The sequence below is a fragment of the Nicotiana sylvestris genome, chromosome 3 (genome assembly GCF_000393655.2).
Source record: "Nicotiana sylvestris chromosome 3, ASM39365v2, whole genome shotgun sequence".
Classification (NCBI taxonomy): domain Eukaryota; kingdom Viridiplantae; phylum Streptophyta; class Magnoliopsida; order Solanales; family Solanaceae; genus Nicotiana; species Nicotiana sylvestris.
Genome location: NC_091059.1, coordinates 39,172,219 through 39,187,031, shown reverse-complemented (window position 1 = coordinate 39,187,031; position 14,813 = coordinate 39,172,219). Strand labels below are relative to the sequence as shown.

Sequence of the window (14,813 nt, the reverse complement as noted above, 5' to 3'; positions counted from 1 at the left end):
TTCCGAGATGTGGGCCCGGGGGTCGGGTTTGACCAATTTCTGGAATTTTGTGATAATTCGATTGGTTTCACTTGGACTTAGTTCCCTTAGCATATTGTGACGTATTCGTTCTGATTTTGGATAGATTCGACGCGCATAGAGGCCAATTCGAGGGGCAAAGGCGTCGCGAGCTAGAGAATTAGCTGGTTCGAGGTGAGTAATGGTTGTAAATGATGTCCTGAGGGTTTGAAACCCCACATTGCACATCGTAGTGTTGTATTGAGGTGAGACACGCGTTGGGTGATGAGCATGAGGTCTTTTACTACTGGGGATTGTGACTTGGTCCGTCCCGATTGATGATTTTACCGCATATTTGACCGAAACTTATTTGTTGTCCTCATGATTTGGGCTGATTGGCATATTTGGGCTTCATGCTAACTATTTGAACCCTCTGGGGATTTTTATCACTTATTCCTCACTGTTTGACTTATTACTTGAACTCAGTCCTGTTGATTTTTCCTGCTTTACAAACTCAGCCACTTTTATTCGTATTTGAACTTAAATGATATTTCTAAATGATGTTTTGGGCTGAGAACTACTGTTTTACTAATGCCCGAGGGGCTTGTGATGATTTTTGGACTGGGTGAGGCCGAGGGCCATATGTGAGAATATGTTGAGTGATATGAGGCCGAGGGTCTGAGATACTTTTTATTGCCACGAGATGGCTTGATATTGCGCTTGGGCCGTAAGTGGCCCCTCCGAAGTCTGCACCCCCACAGTGAGCGCGGGTACCCATCATGATTTGAGTGTGAGCCTGAGGGGCTGATCATGTTCTGAGTGATTGTTACTGTGCCCGAGGGGCGGATTTCTACTTGTTATTCACCTGCTAAATTACCGGTTTTACTTGGTTTAAAGGAACTTCATTTGATTTCTTCATGGATTTACTGCCTTAAGTTATATTACTTCTTGATATAGAATTGCTTTGTGCCTTTAAGTATTTTCTTGCTTTCAGCCATTATTTATGATTATTACTTACTAAGTCGGAGTACTCATATTACTCCCTACACCGTGTGTGCAGATCAGGCGTCGCAGAGTCCGATCCTAAGTGTTGATCCTCCCAGTTCAGGCAGTGTTTTCGGAGACTACGAGGTAGCTGTTGGCGTCCGCAGCCCCCGTGCCCCCCTTATCTTACTATTTTCGTGTTCTTGAACTTCTGTAACGGATTTCATATCTAGTAGACTGGTATCCAGAACTATTAGTTGCTCATGACTTGTGACACCCCGGTTTGGGCTGTGTCGGGATGGTTTCTACTGTTGTTATAGTTAATTCCGCAAATTATGATTATTATATCACGTTTTAGAACTACTTATGGTATTTAACTGTTTAAAAGAGGTGATCTTTTTTGGTCTGACTTGCTTTGTCTTCACGAGAAGCGCCATCACGACCGGGTTCGGGGAATTAGATCGTGACAATAATACATAATTATCAATTAAAAAATATAAAATCTCATTTTATGCATATGAAACGAATTTAAACCTAAAAAGGTTATTATTGTAATTATGCAATTCTATACTAAATAATTTTGTAAAAATGTGTAAAAAATACCTTAGCTATATTTTAATATAAACATGAGACACCAATAAATGAATCACCAAAATGATAATTTTGGAGATAATTATTGGGTTTTCTTGATAAAATAGGGCAGTAAATTGATTTAAAAATCTTTGAAAAATTAAAAAAATAATGTTGCCTTGGAAAATACTCATATATGCTTATATATGCTTATATATGCTATTTTGAAAGGTATTTTACATAAAAAAAATATAGGGGAAAAATTGGCTGTTAACACTAGTTATAAAGGGTTTAAACTTATGACTATTCCTAGTCACAACATAAACTCGGAAGTTTACGATTTTTTGGTTTTTTTCCTAAGACAAAGCTTCTAAGAAAGCAAACTAGAAAATACAATGAAGAACAAATGACAATATTACAATTCAACTACGGATATACATAAACTCAATAATAGACTGATCCTTAGTGGAGTTGTCTTCTTGTTCTCAACACACCAGTGACTTTAATGACGGATAAACACTGTTATGCTTGAGAAAATATCACTGAATGCACAAAGGAAGTTGTGCCTTGCACCAGGTTGTTATATCACAAAATACATCACAATAATAGTGGTGTCAATTCTTGTTACACGCTTCTTCCCTATGTGAAGTGACTGTTGTACTACCTGCACATCTACTTCGGTGCAGTTGTGTTCCAACTGGATAGTCAACTTGTACTTCTGTTAGAGAACACTATCGGACCAGGTCCTAGTTGTGTTCCTCTTCTGTAACAGTGGCGAGATGGTCACTTTCTACTGCTACGTTCCAGGTGTACAATTGACCTGTACTTCTGTCAGAGAACCCTAAGGGACCAGGTCCCTCTTGTGTTTCTCTTTATAATGATTGTGGACAGTCACTGACTTGCACTTGTGTTGGAGAACCCTAAGGGACAAGGTCACCAGGTCCTTGTTGTGTTCCTCCCTGTGGTCGTTCATTTATTTGATGATTTTCAGACTTGGACCAGGTCAGTTGAAATGTACGCCATGTGGGCCAGGTTTTCTATCTGGTCTTTACAACAAGTTTGCTAGATCATCAAAACGTAAGAAGCATCAGACAAAGACATTGAAAACCCATCAATTTCCCCCTTTTTGATGATGACAAACTTAGGCATGGATAGTATTTATGTAGAGTAGAAATAACCAGATAAGATACCAGAAACAACACAAGGTTCCCCCTTAATCTCAAATCTCTCATTTTTTTAAAAAAAAATATTCCCCTGTAAGCTTAGATTTTTTTTCTACATTCTTCCACCTGAATTTCTTCCCCCCTAAATCTTATATTCTTCCCCCTTTTGGCTTCATTAAAATGAGAACAAGCAGGTATTTAGCATAAAGAAGTCTATAACAGCTAGCTCATGCCACATATGTGCACACCACATGATAAAAAAGAGAAGTCAGAGGAACACAGTATTGTACAAGCAAAAAGGGGAGCTATTTTATTAATGTTTACAATGGACTGGCAACACAGGTGCAATAATGGTGAATTCCAGCATGTCATCGCAAAAACAAAAGCAAACAAAAATAAAATAGCAGCCACAAAAGATTAGAGCAAAAATAGCTGGTCACTAAGAGGATCCTATGGGACACTAGAAGAAGGAGGCTTGGAAGAGGAGACAATAATGGTTTTGAGAAACAGGTCCAGTAGAGCATTTGCAGACAATTGTTCTCCAAGTAATTATGCCCGAAGTCTATCATTTTCCTTTGTCAGTCGTGCAACTTCTTCATTAATAGAATCAGGTCCTTGAACTGCCTGACTGAGCTGAGTCTCCAATATGGCATTTCGAGCCCTCAGCCTTCTAATCTCTTCAGAAGCTACATTTTGAGCGTTGATCAGCTAAGAAATGGTCGAGATGCTTCCACCAACTCTTTCTATACACTCACATTCTTCTAAAGTGGTCTTAGAGAAGGTTTGCTTGCGTGTGCCTACTTTGGGATTCCCCAAGGGGACCTTGTAGAATCTGAACACCTAAGTGAGAAGAAAGCCATATGAAAGCCCATGATTCCCACCTTTAAAGTTTGCCACCTTTGGCATATGATCTATCATAATTGCTGGCAGATTGATTGGGACAAACTCATCAAACGCTTCCATTAAGACCATATCCAATTTTGTAGCAATAGATCGCCTCTCAGAACGAGGTAAGAGCACCTTATTGACTAGTTCAAAGAGAAGCTGATACTCAGGAAGCAAAACCTTCTTATGCACCTGTTCCCCCTGCTGAATTGCTTGCTCCTTCATGATGGCTCTCCGGAAGTTTATACCACAGACACCCTTGACTGAGAACGTCGCTTCACATGTAATTCTGAGAACCTTTCAATGTTGAGGCGTCAAGTACACTGTCTACTCCATTTACTAGCGCACAAATGTGATCCCCCTCAACAGTAAAGAGAGATGCGTAAAAAGTTTATACTGCATCTTCGTACACCAGAGGAATGCTCACTTCAAATAGGTGTTCCCATTTTTGAAATTCCACAATCTCCAGAATTTGTCTCATATCGGCCCTCTCTGAAATTACTAGATCAAATGTACGACCCCACAAAACTTTCTGAGTTCATAATCTCTGCTGCCAGAGACCACTATCACAGGGCATGATCCTCAGTATACCAGGTGCTGTACCAGTTTCCTCTTTCCTTTTGCTAGACCCTTCAACAGACTTTCCTTTCCAGCTTACTATCCCCACAGTATCATCTTCAGACGTAGCTTGCTCAATTTGACTCCTTTTAGACTTGCTTCTTCCCCTCACAGATGACCCTTTTTGTTGCTCAATAGTTTCATCAGAAGCTTTATCTACAGACTTTTGTGCTTTCAAAGATTGTTGTACCAGGGAACCAGGTTCCCTTGGAACATTTTTGTCAATCCCATCTACTGGAACACTTTTGTTAGTGACAAATTCCCTTTGATTCATTATCCTCTTTTTCCTTTTCTTGACACTCCTCTTACTTTTCTGCAATGTGGACTCAAAACTTTCTTGCTGATGTGACCTGATAGTGGGTGACTTGGAGGAGGATTCTACGAGCTTAGAATGATCAGGAGGTGTAGGAGTGGGTTTGCATGGAAGAGAATCAGGTTCTTCAGAAGGTTTTTCTGAGAACGTCTCATGAGCCAAAGACTCAAAGAGTACTGTGGTTCGTACATCTCCCAGGAATGAATTTTCTTCCCCCTGACACCCTGATAAGAGATATGCTACTTCACTCATCAGACTCTCAGCAACGATAGCCATGATCCTATGTGTTGTTTCCTTTTCTGGTGACTCTGAGGAGTCACTAAGTCCTGAGTGTGCGTTGATGATATTAGAGGAATGGCTACACATAAGGTTTTCAAAATGAGAGAGAACAAGGTTTATCAGAAAAGGGAAAACCGTAGGAAAGGAGGAGGCGCTATGAGTAGGTAAAGTAGTAGAAGGAGTAAAATAGTGAAGCTCTGGGAATGCTTTCAAGGATGATAAGGAAGTGGGAGTGGTGTTATCGGTAGGAGAAGGAAGCGATTGTTCAATTGCCATTATAGGAGTACTTAGATGACAAGTAGAGTGAGAGCAAGAGATGAAGAAAGGATTACAGCTACACAGAAGAGATGAAGGTTCATGGCTTGCTGTAAGAGAGAAAGAAGGTTTTATTGGAAGAAGGGCTAATGATGAGAGGAGAGAGAGAAATAGGTTCTGAATAGTTTTGAAGACGGCGGTAGGTTTGTGGGAAAGCGTTACCGTGCAGAGGGGGTGAAGGGATTTGAAAGACAAGATAGGAATGCAAACTTTGAAAAGGCGGATAATGTGGCAGTTGAGTTAATTTGTTTTTTTTTGTTTTTTTTAGAAGGAATACAAATTAAGCACATTACTACTAACTTGGGGTACAAGAACTTAATGGCAAACAAATTTTTTTTTGAAAAAGGTTTTAGCAGCTCCTCTCTCGCAGTTCATATTGTACCTTTAGCTTCTATGATCGCCATGCGTGTTTACCTACAATGCTATTGATGTGAGTTAGGCTTGGTTAGAAAACACTTTAGCTAACTTTACCTGACGGTGTCTTGCAAAGCCAACTGATGAAGAATCAGGTTCTACATTAGACTCTCATGACCTCATCTTTACCTTGTTTGTTCCTGAATATTCTCTACTCAAGGCTTTGATGAAGATATCAGGAATTTGGTCTCCTGTTCTGCAAGACTTCCTACAGATCAACCCTTTCTTCATATTGACCCTCAGAAGATAATGTCAACCCTCAATGAGGTTGGTCCTATTGTATTGAACTGCTTGGAGAAGACATACCATCAGTTTAGAGGATACCCCATGGTCTTCTAGTTGTTGCTCAATTCATAGGGTTTGAGTACATCAGGATGCTTCCGCTACACATTCTTCTTCAGTTGTTGACGTGGCCATTGAGTTTTGTTTCTTTGTCTCCCAAAGGATGAGGCATGAACATTGATGAATATAAAATATTTACTTATTATATACTATTAATATTCTACTTTAAATAATATACTTAAATTTATAATTAGTATTTTGCCTCTTTCTAAGTATTTTCGCAGAAAAAAAAAGATAAAAAATAACAGAAGGAAAAGACAAAATACTCGATGAAAGTCTGCTATGGCAAGCACAAGAATTGTGATGGGAAATGGAAGCCTATAATTGAAGTTCAGATGCATCCAAGCTCCTATCTTGGACGTGTCCAAGCTCATGTCTTCAGACACATCCAAGCTCATGTCTTCAGACACATCCAAGCTCACTCCTCGGACACATCCAAGCTCACTCTTCAGACTTGTCCAAGCTTATTCCTTGGACACGTCTAATCATTTAATGCTTGCAAGATTTATCTATAAATAGAATGCAATTTGGCATCGGAAGAGGGGAGAAGGAGGAGAACTACTTTTATCCAAACTATGGTCTTAACTTCTTTCTTTAACTATTTTATTTTATTCTTATTAGTTTTTGGATTTTCTAAGAGTATTGAAAATATTCTAGAATTCCTTTTGTTATGAGATTTAAATACTCCTTAATGGAGTAATGTCTTTTGTTGGGATAGTTGATGAAGCTTGATATATATTTTTATAATATTATTTCAGTTTTAATACATCCTTGGCTTGAAATTTTCTTTGTATAATTCATACTGTGCTGAAATAATGGTTTCTAACTAATCATTATTATCACTTCTATATATTTTATTTAAGTAATTCTTATATTAATTTTGTAATTCTCACGGAGCAAAATTAATATATAATAACCAATGAATAAAATAGTAGAGTGAGAATAATTTTTCGTAAAACTCTTATTTCAAATATGTAATCTTGTTTGTATCAGTTTTAATTCTCACGGAGGAATTGTTGTAGGCAAGATTACTGATTTTTAGTAAACATATTCTCACGAAGTTTTTACTACCTTTTAGCACAATTCAAGCAAGAAAATATTTCGGTTTGGTCGTCACTAGTTTTAATTCAATTAATTACATAACCCCACGTAGTGCTATTAATTGACTTTTTCTTAGTGAACAAATATAATTGTATTAGCAATAAGCAATTGTTCTTTAGAGAAATACATGTAGAAATTGAGATTTTATTGTAATAATATTATCAAGTGAATTCAACGATTCCCAACTCTTTTAAATTATAAATCTTTCAAAAATTGTTTGCTTTGCTTTAATTAATTAACAAATTTTAAAACTCACCTTTAATCAATTTGGTTCTCTCAAATAGTAGTAAAAATATTAAAAGTCTGTAGCCTAGATTAACCAATCTCTGTGGGACGATATCATAAACTATACTAGAATTTGACTGAGTACGAGCAGAAAAATCCTATGCACATTGGTCTCGTCAAATATTTGGCGCCGCTGCCGGGGATTGGCACAAGTCTACTTCAAACTAAATATTTTGTTACTAATTTGGGAACTTACTATTAGTATTATTATCTTTGCTATTAATATTTACTAAATATTACTACTATTACAAGTACTAACATCTTATAGAAGTGTTATTATCATGTATCCTTCTTATCATCATTATAGCATAGCAATTACTATTATTAATACTAGTACTACATGTAACTATATTCTATATTAGTATTATATTATTATTTTCTATCATTAGTTATTGTTACTACTTACTGATTTCATTTACCATTTTGTTTCTTCATAACATCTATTGCTAATTAGTGCTAATATAATTACTATTATCATATACTAATAATAATAATAATAATAATAATAATAATAACAATAACATTATCATACTACTATTTTTATTTAATCGCTTATTATTTTTATCATCTTTGTTATCCTTGTTATTCATCACTTTCTTTTAATTACTTTCTTCTAAGTACTACTACTACCACTTTAGGAGTTAAGTTCAGTTTTTTTTAGAATTTTCAGTAGTTTATGACCCGTTCTTCTATAAAAGAGTTGGTCAATTACTATCCTGAAATTGAAAGATCTCTTCGATTGCGCAGGAAAGGACAAACATTATTTTTCCAAAGCATAGCTTGTGAAGGTATGTAGAATCAAGAAGTAGAAGACATTCAACTACTAGTCCATGTGGAGGATCAGTTTGAAGAAGTAGCACCAAGGCCAGCAAACAGAATCCCAAGGGATTATGCTAGACCTGACTGCTTCAATTGTGAATCTAGTGTTAGAAAACCTCCAGTGGCAGCCAACAACTTTGAAATTAGGACAGACCTGATTCAAACGATTCAACAGTCTTGCATCTTCAATGGAAATGCATGTGAAGATCAACACAGTCATTTAATTGACTTTTTGGAACTTGTTGAAACAGCTAAGTATAATGGAGTACCTCCTCAAGCTATCAAGTTAAGGCTATTTCCTTTCTCTTTAAAAGGAGATACCAAGACTTGGTTGCGAAGTTTGCCACAAGGTTCCATTACCACATGGGATCAAATGACTCAGAAATTTTTAAACAAATATTTTTCCCTTGCTAAAACGACAAAGTTAAGACAAGACATCTCTAATTTCTTGCAGACTGACACTGAGTCAGTTTATCAAGCTTGGGAAAGATTAAAAGCAATGTTAAGAAAATGCCCACACCATGACATTCCTGAACATATGCAGTTGTATATTTTTTATCATGGGTTAAAATCCTCTTCTAGAAATGTGATTGATGCAGCTGCAGGAGGTTCTGTAATGGGAAAAACCACGGAGAAAGCATTGCAATTGTTGAACGAGATTTTTGAGAATGCCATCCAAAGGCCATCTGAGCGTGTAATCATCAAGAAGGCCGTTACGGTAAATCAGGTTGATGCTTTAAATACACTAACGCAACAAATTATTTTTTTGGCACAAAAGTTTGAAACTTTTCAGGTAAATACACAACAACCAAGTCAATCTGAGGCTTATGACATGTCTGGAGGAAACAATCTGAACCATGAATGTCAAGAAAACAATCATAATGACAAACATGTCCATTCTATCGGTTATAAACCGTACCCTTTTGGGAGTCTAATGGCACAAAAGCGTCCAGAATTTCAATGGAGCAATCCAAATGGTGCAGAGAACTCTCAAAGCTTCCAGAAACAACAAATAAAGGGTCCACCCGGATACCATAATCCAAACCATGGTCAATTAAACTCCAGACATTATCAGCAAGCAACTCCATATCAGCAAAGGCCTCAACAAGCTCATTCAAGTCTTGATGATCTTTTGTATAAGTACATTAAAGTCACTGATGAAAAGATGGAGAGCCAAAATTCATCCCTCAAAAATCTAGAATTATAATTGAGCCAATTGGCAGCTCTTGTTTCTAAAAAGATTCAGGGTCTCTTACCAAGCAATACAGAGAAAAATCCAAAAGAGTATCTTAAGGCCATCACCTTCTGGTCAGCTGGTAAGGAGCTTGATGAACCCTATGCAGACCAATCAGAACAATAGGTAAACAACGGTAAGAATGTTGAAATACCACTGAACCATCTGAAAAGAAAGAAGTCAAGAAAAAAGAAGAAAAAAATATTAAAAAATTAACTCCTCTCCCTGTGACAATTCCTTTTCCACAAAAAAATGAAAAGAGAAAAGCTTGATAGTCAATTTGCAAAATTTTTGGATATTTTAAAACATGTTCTCATCAATATTCCGTTCACTGATGCTTTATTGAAAATGCCTTCATATGCCAAATTTTTAAAAGAACTTTTGTCAAGCAAAAGAAAATTGGAAGAAGTTTATGTGGTAATGCTTATTGAAAAATACAATGTTATACTTCAAAATAAGCTACCCTAAAAACTTGGTGACCCAGACAGTTTTACAATTTCATGCACTTTGGGATGAGTTTATTTTGAAAAAGCACTCTGTGATTCTGGAGCTTCAATAAATTTTATGCCATTTTCTATCTTTAGAAAATTGAATCTTGGTGAAATGAAAGACATATGTGTTTCTCTTCAGTTTGCAGATCAAAGTACTAAGAAACCTAACAGAATAATTGAAAATGTGCTCGTAAGAGTATATAAGTTTGTTTTCCCTGTAGATTTTATAGTACTTGAAATGAAGGAATGACCCGATGAACCAATCATTTTGGGTAGACCATTTCTTTCCACAGGTAGAGTAATCATAGATGTCCATCAAGGACAACTAATTTTGAGAGTTGATGAAGAAAGAGTCATTTTTGATATGCAAAAGATATTAAGATTTTCAGGAGATGAGATGTCATCGTCGTATTTTTCGATTGACATGCTTAATTATCTTACATATTGTCACGACCCAAAATCCTAACCCGGTCGTGATGGCACCTCTCGTGAGGACAAGGCCAGCCAATCAACAAAACAGTACATCTCTTTATAATTACTTAGCAGGAATAAGTCTAAATCATGGGCAATATAATCTTAAATGTGAAATAAATGTGATAGAACAAGGAAAACCATCCCAGCTCAGCTCGAAATCGGGGTGTCACAAGTCACGAGCTACTACAGAGTTTACTAATATTTTACAAAGTCTGGAATTATCATAAATAACAAAGATAAGGGAGAAAACGGGGCGGCAGACGTCAACAGCTACCTCATTACTCCTATTCACTGCCTGGCCTGGAAAGAATCAGCGCTCAGGAGCAAACTCAGCTCTGCCTGTATCTGCACACATGGTGCAGGGAGTAATGTGAGTACTCCGACCCAGTGAGTAATAAAAATAAATAACGACTGAAAATATGAAATCTCATAACGGCACAATATAGCGCTATCCCAAGCAGTAAAATCAGTTATACAGTAAAATAGTGAGTATCAGATAATTCTTCTTTTAAAACAGTAAAGACAAATAATTTCCACAGTAAGGATAAATCAAAAGCTTGCCCCTCGGGCTCAATATGTAAATCTCAGTATAGTATCAGCCCCTCGGGCTCACTCCCAACTCACCAGCACACAACATCAGCCCCTCGGGCTCACTCCCAACTCACCACACACAAGCAACGGCCTCTCGGGCCCACTCCCAACTCACCTGGGTACCCTGCGCTCACTGGGGGTGTGTACAGACTCCGGAGGGGCTCCTACAGCCCAAGCACAATATCAATAGGCCTGAAAGCCTTCACCCATCACACACGAGGCCTGAAAGCCTCCTCATATAACACTCGAGGCCTGAAAGCCTCCACATATAACACTCAAGGCCTGAAAGCCTCCTCACATCACTCAACATATCCTCACGTATGGCCCTTGGCCTCAATTAGTCCAGAAAATAATCATAAGCCTCTTGGGCATCAGTAAAACAATAGTGCTAAGCTCAACAGCATTATAAATATCATTAGATCTCGAGTTGAGTATAAATGTAGCTGAGTTCACAAAATAATACAATTCAATTGGACTGAGTTCAAATAATATTTCAATTCGTGAGGAAAATAGTGATGTAAATTCACAAAAGATTTTAGATAATTGGCACGAAGCCCAAATATGGCAATAAGCCCCAATCATAGTGAAAAACAATAAATCTTTATCAATTACGCGGTAAAAATATCAACTGGGATGGACCAAGTCACAATCCCCAATAGTAAATGACCCCGCGCTCGTCATACAACGCGTGTCTCATCTCAACATAGCAGTATGTTGTGCAATCCGGGGTTTCAAACCCTCAGTGCATCATTTAAAATCATTACTCACCTCTAGCTCGCTATGCCCTTGCCTCTCAAATTGGCCTCCTCGTGTGACGAATCTGCCAAAAATCACACAAACATCGATGAAGTTCGATTTCTAAAAGACGGGGTTTTAACCATACATATCTGAAATTCGCCCCTTAATGATACTATAATGATCCCATACAGTTATGTAACTTCAATCTACAATACAACACTCAATAGGGCCAATATTAGTACTAGATCCCATAAATTATGCCATTTAGGCATATTATCAAACATCTTGTAGGCATAAATATTTACACCTCTTAACTATAGCATTGGTTCCTCCAACTATCACCATTAACCAACAATTCATCCCACTATTATTCTTTAACAATTTATACTCCTAACATCACATGTGTGATCAACCATTCACACCCAAACCAACAAAAATTCCATCAAATAAACACCTTTAAATCCCTACCATGTTCATGTATTTAAATTGGGAATTTATGGCTTCCAACCACCATACAATAAGTTGTAATACTTGATTCATACTCATATTCCCATAATATATTCATATATGTGAGTCTAAGGGTGTAGGATTACCTTTTGGAAGAAATCTTGCAAAACCCTCCTTTGAGTTCTTGAAGGAATTTCTTGAAAATCTAAGGATTTTTAAGATCAATCCATGTTAATATAAGTGTTTGGGAGTAGTAATCAACTCAAAATACTCCAAAAATCTTACCTTAGGAGTGCAATTGGGTGCCTTGGTCGAATTGGGGGTGTTGGGGAAGCCCTAGGCTTGAAAAATGACTCAAAGTCCTTCATTTCCTGTCCTTAGGTGTATTTAGAGGCCTGACACTAGCACGCACGCGCGAATCCCGCGCTAATCCCGCGCTAGTGAGGCAGAAGAAAACTCAACTAGCGCTGGCTACGCGCTCCCGCGCTAAGGCCGCGCTACTGAGACGTGCCCAGTAAAATGAACATAACTTTCTGTATACAACTCCAAATTGTGAACGGATTATTGCGTTGGAAACTATACTCAAAGAGCTTTAATTTGATAGGTAGATAATCACACAAATCCTTACATAACTGGAGATATGGTCGTTTAAAGTGAGGTCTTGTGCACACTCATTTACAATTTCGTCTATTATGAAATTTCTCAACTTCAAAAGTTCCCATTAGCCATCCGAAATCAACCCGAGGTCCTCGGGACCTCAACCAAAAATACCAATACATCTTATAATATTATTCAAACTTGTTCCAATTATCAAAACACCTTGACTAATACCAAAATTATCGAATTACATCGAATTCAAGTCTAAGTTCCTTTAAAACTTCCAAAACGAGCATTCGATCAAAAACTCGACCAAAATATGTCCGAATGACTTGAAATTTAGTACAAATATCCAAAATGGCATAACGAAGCTACAAAAATTCTCGGAATTCCATTCCGACCATCGGATCAAATTTCACCTATCAACCGGAAATCGCCAAAATACTAACTTCGACAAAATGAGCTAATTTCTTCACCGGACCTCCAAAATTATTCCGATTGCGCTCCTAGGCCTTAAATCATCCCCCGAAACTAACTGAATCATCGGAATTCAATTCTGAGCCCTCTAACTCACAAGTCAACGTCCGGTTGACTTTTCCAAACTAATTCTTCCTTAAAGAGACTAATTGTCCCATGTCATACAAAACTCGATCCGAATTGACTCAAATTCACCAAGTACACATATTGAAACATGAATAAGCATTTAACGGAGAATACGGGACGAAAATACAGGAAACAACGGTTCGGGTCGTTACATTCTCCCCAACTAAAACAAACACTCGTCCTCGAGCGAGTTAAGAAACATACCTGGAGTTTCAAGTAGGTGCGGGTACCTGCTCCGCATCTCCTGCTCGGTCTCCCAAGTAGCCTCCTCCATGGGCCGACCTCTCCACTGTACTTTCACTGTTGCTATATCTTTTGATCTCAGTTTTTGAACCTGTCGACTCAAAATAGCCACTGGCTCCACATTATAAGTCAAATTTTCATCTAACTGTACTGTGCTGAAATCTAAAATATGAGACGGGTTCCCAATGTACTTCCAGAGCATGGACACATGGAATACCGGATGAACACCCGACAATCTGGGCGGCAAAGCAAGCTCGTAAGTCACCTCTCCAATCCTCCTAAGTATCTCAAATGGTCCAATAAACCGCAGACTCAACTTCCCTTTCATTCCGAACCTCATAACACCCTTCATCGGCGAAACCTTCAGCAAAACCTTCTCGCCCTCCATAAATGACACATCTCGGACCTTCCGGTCAGCATAACTCTTCTAACGCGACTGAGCTGTGCGAAGTCTTTCCAGAATTACCTTCACCTTTTCTAAGGCATCCTGGACCAAATCTGTCCCCAACAACCTAGCCTCACCTGGCTCAAACCAACCCACTGGAGTTCTACACCGCCTCCCATATAAGGCCTCATACGGTGCCATCTGAATACTGGACTGATAGCTATTGTTGTAGGCAAACTCTGTAAGTGGTAAAAATTCAACCCAAGAACCTCCAAAATCAATGACGCAGGCACGCAACATATCCTCCAATAACTGAATAGTACGCTCGGACTGTCCGTCCGTCTGAGGATGAAATGCTGAACTCAACTCCACCTGAGTGCCCAACTCGTGCTGAAAAGTACTCCGAAACTGAGAAGTGAACTGAGTACCTCTATCCGAAATAATAGTAACTGGAACACCATGCAACCGCACAATCTCCTAAATAAAGATCCTAGCCAGCCGCTCCACAGAATATGTGGTACACACCGTAATGAAATGCGCTGACTTGGTCAGCCTATCCACAACGACCCAAATCGAATCAAAATTCTTCAAAGTCCGAGGAAGGCCACTCGCGAAATCCATAGTAACTCTCTCCCATTTCTACTCAGGAATAATCATCTGCTGAAGCAAATCGCCCGGTCTCTGATGCTCATATTTCACCTGCTGACGGTTGAGACACCGAGCCACATATCCGACAATGTCTTTCCTCATTCTCCTCCACCAGTAATGCTGTCTCAAGTACTGATACATCTTCGCAGCACCCGGATGGATGGAATACCGCGAACTGTGGGCCACCTCAAGAATCAAATCTCTAAGCCCATCAACGTCGAGCACACAAATACGGCCCTGCATCATCAATACGCCATCATCACCTATAGTCACTTCT

The 14,813-nt window shown here is 38.4% G+C and overlaps 1 non-coding gene across 1 annotated transcript; it reads right to left on the bottom strand.

Moving 5' to 3' along the window:
• Positions 1–8,506: 8,506 nt before the first annotated feature.
• Positions 8,507–8,613, bottom strand: LOC138888892 (small nucleolar RNA R71). Its single transcript, XR_011406459.1, has one exon. It is a non-coding gene; the product is annotated as a small nucleolar RNA R71 (small nucleolar RNA).
• Between the last annotated feature and the right edge of the window lie 6,200 nt (positions 8,614–14,813).